Genomic DNA, 8,149 nt, shown 5'->3' on the forward strand with positions numbered 1-8,149 from the left:
TGTTGGCCAGCTCTTGATTCTGCAAACCCTCTGTTATGGTCTGAATGTTTGTAGCCTCTCGAAATTCAGGTGCTGAAATCCTAACCCCTACGGTGATGATATGAGGAGGTGGGGCCTCAGGAGGTGATTAGATTGGGATTAGTGCCCTGGTTAAAGAGATGCCAGACAGCCAGCTTGCCCCTTCTGCTATCTGAAGTTCAGGAAGAAGATGGTCATCAGTGAGGAGGGAGGCTCTCAGAAGACACAAATCCACCAGTGCCGTGATTTTGGACTTCCCAGCCTCCAGAAACGTAAGAAATAAATGCTGTTTATAAGCCACCAGCTTGAGGTATTTTTGATAAAGCACTGAGACATTTCCTACCAGCTATGGAAGCCCCAATTCTTCGAGCAAATTTCTTTTTTTCTTATGAGGGCCTGACCTGGTTTATGTTTCTTGCAATCAAGAGCCCTGAAAGGTTCAAAGCCCAGTCTAAACTTAACATCTTCCTGCAACACATGTAGAGCCATCACCTTCCAAATCATTCACACTCAAACCTGGCAGCTCTTTAACAACTTCATCTGCCTTACCACCCTGTCATTTCTACCTCTTTAACATGTCACACATCTGTCTAAAATAAATACAGACCTGTGAAATCACAGCGCCAACCTGCTTAAATCTTACTCATACCTTGAGAACTAGTTCAAAGTCAGCCCTTGCCTTACCCCTGCCTCCTATGCCTAGCCTGATAGAACCACTCTTCAGCCTGAACTTTTCTAGCACAATGTACCTGTCTTCCTGTCCTTGTTACCGCGTTCAGCTAATCTTTAATGTGAACTGACTCTGAATCAGGTATTGTTCTAAGGGCTGGAAACACAGCAATAAACCAAAGAGACAGCGATCCTTGTCTAGTGGGGAGACCACAAATAAAGAAAATCCTAAAATATACAGCAGATTAGTTGAGTGTTCAGAGAAAAAGTAAGCAGAGAAGGGGTTAGCAGATGTCTTGGAGTATACCATTTTCGATAAGATGGGCACTGAAGGGCTCAGAAAAGGTGACATTTGAGAAAAGATCAGAAATGAGTGAGCAAGTGGCCCAAGTGTGTATCTTAGATCATTGGAGACAGCGAACAACAAATGCAAAGGCCCCAAGTCTGAAGCCAGTCAGAGTTTTGGTGGAAGAATGAAGGGGCAGAGAGAACAAGAGGGATACAAGATGAGTGAAGAAATGATGCACCAGATCACAGAGGGCCTCCGTGATCCTGGTAAGGAACTTGGCTTTTTCTGAGTGAGATGGGGAGCTGTCTCATTCAAAACATGGTCTAGCTTACAGGCTCATTCCAGGTTGAGAACAGACTTAGGGGAGGAGGCTGAAGAGAAGCAGGGAGAAAAGCTAAGAGGTTGCTGTCCTTTGGCGAGACAGTGGTGGAGACAGCCTAGATTTACAATCTCCCTAAGCTCCTCTGGAAAACAGAAAAATCAAGTAGGGTCGTGTAAGAAAAAAAAAAAATGAATTCAAATGAATCTTCACGAACCCAGAATAGAAACTAGATACAAGAGGAATGCAGAAATAGCAGGTCTGCACAAAGGAAGGAAAGACAGAGGGATTTCTGGTGGTCTCCGAGCCAGGGAACCTAGAAATTGCCAGCAAATCATCACCAGAAAGAGGAGTCCCTCCTGGAAACGGAGGGCTGAGTGGGATAATCTGAGAGAAACAACGGGAACAGGAAGGGGCTTCTCAGACACACTTGCACACGTGAGGCGAGGGCAGGAATACCGCAGGCAGGGCTCGGTGGCGGGGCAGCCTGATCCCACAGGCTTCTGAGAAAATGAAGAGCTCCACACTGAGGCTACCCCCCGGGGCAAGAACTCTGGGATGGGGGAATAAAAGAGAAAGTCCAAATCTAGTGGGAGGGTGGGATGCGAAGCCCATAGAGGCAATTTTCACAAACAACTGGACAGACGGCTACCCTGAGAGACCATGGTCTTTTAATATATTGAAGAAACACGAGAACAGGGAGCCCAAGAGCTTTGCAGCTCCGGAAGCTATCCTGGCCCAATGCTCACCAACTCCCCTGTAGAAGCACAAACAAACTTAGCTTCCTTAAACAGGAGTAGCAGAAAAGGAGAGCATGCGATCTGATATGCAAAAATATCAGGTTCTTTGACATTTTTCTTCTTTTCTTAGGGATGAGGGTAGCATGAAATCGCTGTGTGCTCTAAAGATGCAGCTATGACCCAACCGTCAAGGTTGGGAGGCAGAAGGGGACGGCAGAGAATGAACAAGCTTGCTGGTGACCTGCTAGGAATAAGAGGAAAGGACTCCCGAACAGATGTTCTGGGAAAGTGTGAGAAAGCAAGAAGTTACTAACTGACTTAATATCGCTCCTGATAGACAAAGAGCAGGCAGCAGGCAAGAACCTCTGAGCCTGTGGGATATGGAGGTAGTGAACGTCTTTGTATTAGGACCCTAGAGCCTCTTCAAGACTGACAACGACGACTTTGGAACTGGAAGCCACGCTCCCAGACATCGAAGCACATTCCCAAACATTCAAACAACTTAGGAGAAGTGCCCTTGGAAAGTCAAGGAACTTAACCCCACAGCGAGGAGCAGCCAGAAATCATATGTGCACTATTTGGAGGACACAAGCCAGCATTGCCTAAGGAAGCATATGGAGGTGTCAGGAGACCAGCTCCTCCATATGCTTCTAGAACATTTAATCTCAATTTCTGAGGAGGGAGACAAAAGATCTGTTACACACAAGACAGAGTGTCTATGCCTGAGCATAACAGCTGCAGTGAGAAGTAGTCTGGCAAGTCGGAAAAAAATATGAGCTCGAAATCAAACGGATCTAATTTCAATTCTAGCTTCACTAAGGTTATCTTGGGTAAATTCCTCACTTTTTCTGAGCTTCCGTTTTCTCATCTCTACGGTGCCACTAATAATCTCTCCAGCAATACCATGGTGAAGACTGGCATGTGGAGGTATAGAATGTCTTAGTCCTTCCTTCTCTTGTTCTCCTTCCCCTCCCCCACTCGAACCCCCCTTGTACATCAAGTACAACAATATCTTACACATTGAGACACTACTTCTTGTGCTGGCTTCAAGACTTAAAAGAGTAGCTCTCCCTCTCCAAAAACTGAACTTTTCTCAAAATTTAACTTCATGTATAAAATAATACATTCTATTTGGCATACATATTAATGGTGTTTTAAATAGCTTTTTATAGTTCCTGCCCTACTGTTTTGTTATAGACCATTAGGCAGTTGCTACATTCCATTTGTGGTTGAAGTTCTCTCTGCTTTGCTTTTACTGTGCCATATTGGTTAATAAACCATGTGGGAAAACTGCCAGATGAAAGACTCTTCATCAATGCAAGACATTAGCATTCTATCTTTTCAGAAGAAGAGTTTACTCTCTAGGCATATGGAATTGAATCTAATTAAGGGCATTTGCATCATTTAGTTCTAGCAAAAGCAACACTGTCATTCTGTCATATTAATTTTATTTCTGTCACCTTAATGTTTAATGGCTGGGTCTAAAAAGCAGGGATGCTTGGCCAAGCAGGAGAACAGGGAGGAAGGCATTGCGAACAGTATCGTCATTCGCTTCGTACTCGCTGGCAATCCGAGGGGCTTCCTGAACTAAGCTCTGGTGCTTACACAGCCACAGGGATCCAACATCCCAGTTTCCCACAATGTAGCACTGCCCCAGGAGACAGGAAGATCACACTCGGTAGAGAAATACACAAAACAAACTGGGCAGAGCCATTGGAGGCAGTGTGACTCCTTTCTGGGAAAAAACGGAAGGGGGAGAATCACTAACCTACCAGGTAGCAAACAACCATTACATCTTGCTTGAAAGAAGCAACCATGTGCAAACAAATACTTTTCCTCACAGGAACTGAATAACCTCCCCCAAATAAGCCAGTCAAATTCCCATGACCCCACACACAGGTCACTCCCCTATGCAAAACCCTCCCCACTGACCATAGGGCAAAAGAAAAGTCCCTAGTAGAACTTACTCAAGGATTTCAAACTCAGGTCCTGTATTAGAAGATAAATGACAAGTGAGCCTAGGCCTGTGTGCTAGGAAGGTCTAGGAAGTGATGCAGACTGTGCTGAAGGGTGGTGCACATGGACCAAACCACCGGACTGGCTGTTGTCAGGTGGAGTAATCCAGAGCTTCTGACTGATTAAGAGAAGCCAGAAAGCTAGATTTTCCTTTTTTTTTTCAGAAAGCTAAATTTTAAAATTGAATTTTTACTTTATTTTTACTTTGTATTATGTTATTTAGTCACCATACAGTACATCATTAGTTTTTGATGCAGTGCTCCATGACTCGTTGTTTGCGTATAACACCCAGTGCTCCATGTGATCTGTGCCCTCCTTAATACCCACCACCAGGCCAACCCATCCCCTGACCCTTCTCCCCTCTGAAATCCTCAGTTTGTTTCCTGGAGTCTATAGTCTCTCATGATTCGTCTCCCCCTCTGATTTCTCCTGTCTCATTTTTTCCTTCTTTCTCCTAATGTCTTTCACACTATTCCGTACGTTCCACAAATAAGTGAAACCGTACAATAACTGACTTTCTCTTGACTTATTTCACTCAACATAATCTTTTCCAGTCCCATCCATGTTGATGCAAAAGTTGGGTATTTATCCTTTCTGAGGGTTTAGTAATATTCTACTGTGTATATGTTCATAGCAGCAATGTCCACAATAGCCAAACTGTGGAAAGAACCGAGATGCTTTTCAAAAGATGAATGGATAAAGAAGATGTGGTCCATATTTACAATGGAATATTTTATTAAGTTTTTATTTTAATTCCAGTTAGTCAACATAAAATGTTATATTAGTTTCAGGCATATAGTAAAGTAATTCAACACTTCCAAACGTCTCCCTATGCCAATCATGACAGGTGCCCTCCTTAATCCCCATCCCCTGTTTTACCCACTCCCCCCCTCCCACTTCTCCTCTGGTAACCAACAGTTTGTTCTCTATAATAAAGAGTCTATTTCTTTTTTTTTTTTTTAAGAGTCTATTTCTTTATCTCTCTCTTTCCCCTTTTCTTGTTTGTTTTGTGTCTCAAATTCCACATATGAGTGAAATCCTATAGTTTATGTCTTTCTCTAACTGACTTTTTTCACTTAGCATTACACTCTAGCAAAGATGTCATTGCAGACAGCAAGATTTCAGTCTTGTTTATGGCTGAATAATATTCCATTACATCTTCTTTATCCATTCATCTATCATTGGACATTTGGGGTGCTTTCATATCTTGGTTATTGAAAATATTGCTGCTACAAACATAGGAATGCACATAAGTCTTTGAATTAGTGTTCTTGTATTCTTTGGGTAAATACCCAGTAGTGCAATTGCTGGATCCTAAGGTAGCTCTATTTTTAACTTTTTGAGAAACCTTCATACTGTTTTCTACAGTGGCTGTACCAGTTTGCATTCCGACCAACAGTGCACGACATTTTTAATAATTCGAACTTAAAATACCAGGTAAGCCAACATTCTGCAGAACAAACAAAAGCAAATCTGGACTAAAGACCAAGACCACCATTGGTCTTTGTAGCTTTGGCACATGCCAAGAACTATATATATATATATATATGACACATACATATCTCTGTGCATATTATAACTATTTTTATATGATATGGTTGTATAGTTCTATATAGTTCTGTATACACACAAACACATACACACACAAACACATACACACACATACATAACACACACATGGAATGGTTCCAGATATATAACTTACCTATAATTTAAGTCATTTAATACTGTAACATAGTAGGAAATAAATACATGGGAGAATCTTCAAACTAAGACAAGAATTTATCACTAGGATAATTTATGTCATCTAGCCTGCATTCCATATTTTTAATCATTTGGGCAGGAGCTAAGCTGAAGTATCACTTGGTACTGATTATAAAAAGATAGCCTTACTAAGCAAATTTATGGCATCAATTTAAGTGAATTCTTAACTTCTTAAAATTAATTAATCCCAGAAACCTCTGAGTATTCCCTAACACAGAAGGCAATTATATCTTAGTCAAGACAAAAACTGATTCTTCATTAAACTAAGACATATATTAGATTGCTGTTTCTGTCCTATGTCCATAATACACCAATATTCTAAACTGTCATTTTCAATGGGAACAATTCAAATATTTCACGGTTTTACATGGACTTCTCCAGAAACCAGTTCAAAACAGACTTTTAACCTAATATGATTTTATTACTTTCAACTTACACTTATTATGGTTAAAATACAATATTGTTTCCAGTGACTTTGTTTTTGCTTCTAAAGATTAGAAAACTATACTTGAGTTTGAGAAGGGATATCAGTATATTCTTTTGCTAGTTTCTTGCAGGACACATAAACTAGCTTCAAGGAAGTCCCAGGAACGATTTTCAAAAATGTTTGAGCAACAGTAACATCCACGTAATAAGTACCTTCTCCCAGGGTGATATTTTTGAACAATGAATTTATTTGAATATCGAAGATATAGAATAATTTTAAATATCTTATTTCTTTATACATACATTCTATGCAGTAAAATCTAATATAAAAATGAAATGAAATAGTTCCTTCTTATTCCCTCCAGTATGTGAGTATACAAATCTATGTAAAGGTGAAAAACAAACCAACCCTCATAATGGTAAGGATTCTTACTATTTCCTCATGAATGGATTTTTCACAACTGGGTCACTGGATAATTAACTATTGGCCTGAAAAAGCCACTTAACATACTGTGCATTGACATGTACTAAAGCTGAAATAATACATTCCCAAGTTTAAAAACACTTCCTTCTTATGCTTGTCTCACAACTGCAGAACACTGGAGGGTCTTGTGATTCTTGAATTTTAATCTTTGTACCACAGCTTTATAAATAATCTGAAGCTTAGAAATACAGCAGGAGAAGGAATCGCCTAAACAGACTCGCTTGGCTGGCCGGTAGAAGTCTCCAGGACGATCCAAGTATTTATATGCAGCTATCATCTTGAAAAATGTCAGAGCTCCTTTGGTTCACCCACTGTCTGGAATGATGAGTGCTAGTGCCTTCCAATTCAGACACAGCTATAAGGACACCAACAGGTGTCCTTTCATTTTGTATCTATTGTTGCCTAATGGGGACAAAAATGATTACTGAGCACCTGCCAATTTGATAAAGTGCTACAATTATCCTAACTGTGTAATACCTATCAGCTTTTTAACAGGGCTGTAAGTGGAATACACCCAGGGAAAAGTAGCTTAAGTCTCTGAGTAGTTTTAGGATATATTTCATTATTTGGAATTTCTCCTTATAAATCATGGAAAAGGAAAATTATATTTTTCCACTTTAAGCCAAACTTGGACATACTAAAATACGTAGTTGTTTGATTGGAAGAAATCATTTTTTGAAAATAAATTAATGTCATTGATCATATCAGCGTACTATAAAAGAAAAACCATACGATCATATCAATAGATACATAAAAAACATTTGATAAAATCCGATACCAATTTTAAAAAAACAACAACAAACTTCTCAGTAAACTAAGAATAGAAAGGAACCTTCTCAAGTTGATAACAATCATCTACAAAAAACCTACACCTGACATCATACTTAATGGTGAGAAACACAAAGCTTTTCTAAGATCAGGTACAAGGCAAGGATGTCCCCTCTCACCACTCCTTTCCACCGCTGTACTGGAAGTTCTTGCTAATAAAGTAAGGCAAGAAAAAGTACACAGATTGGAAAGAGTACATAAAACTGTCATTGTTCCAAGATGACATGATTGTCTATATAGCAAATTTGAAAGAATAAACATAAAAATTTCTGGAACTAATAAGCTATTATAGCAAACTTGTAGGATACAAAGTTAATATACAAATTGTATACAAAATAGACAATTGCTTTCCTATATACCAACAATGAACAAGTAGAATTTGACATTAAAAACACAACACTACTTATATTTGAACTCAAACAAAGAAACACTTAGGTATGATCTAACAAAATATATATAAGCTCCACATGAGGAAAAGTATAAAATTTGGATGAACAAAATCAAAGAAGAAATAAATAAATGGAGAGATATTCCATGTTCCATGAATAGGAAGAATCAATGCTCTCAAGATGTCAGTTCTTCCCAATTTGATTAGT

The sequence above is a fragment of the Mustela nivalis genome (genome assembly GCF_964662115.1).
Source record: "Mustela nivalis genome assembly, chromosome: X".
Taxonomy (NCBI): domain Eukaryota; kingdom Metazoa; phylum Chordata; class Mammalia; order Carnivora; family Mustelidae; genus Mustela; species Mustela nivalis.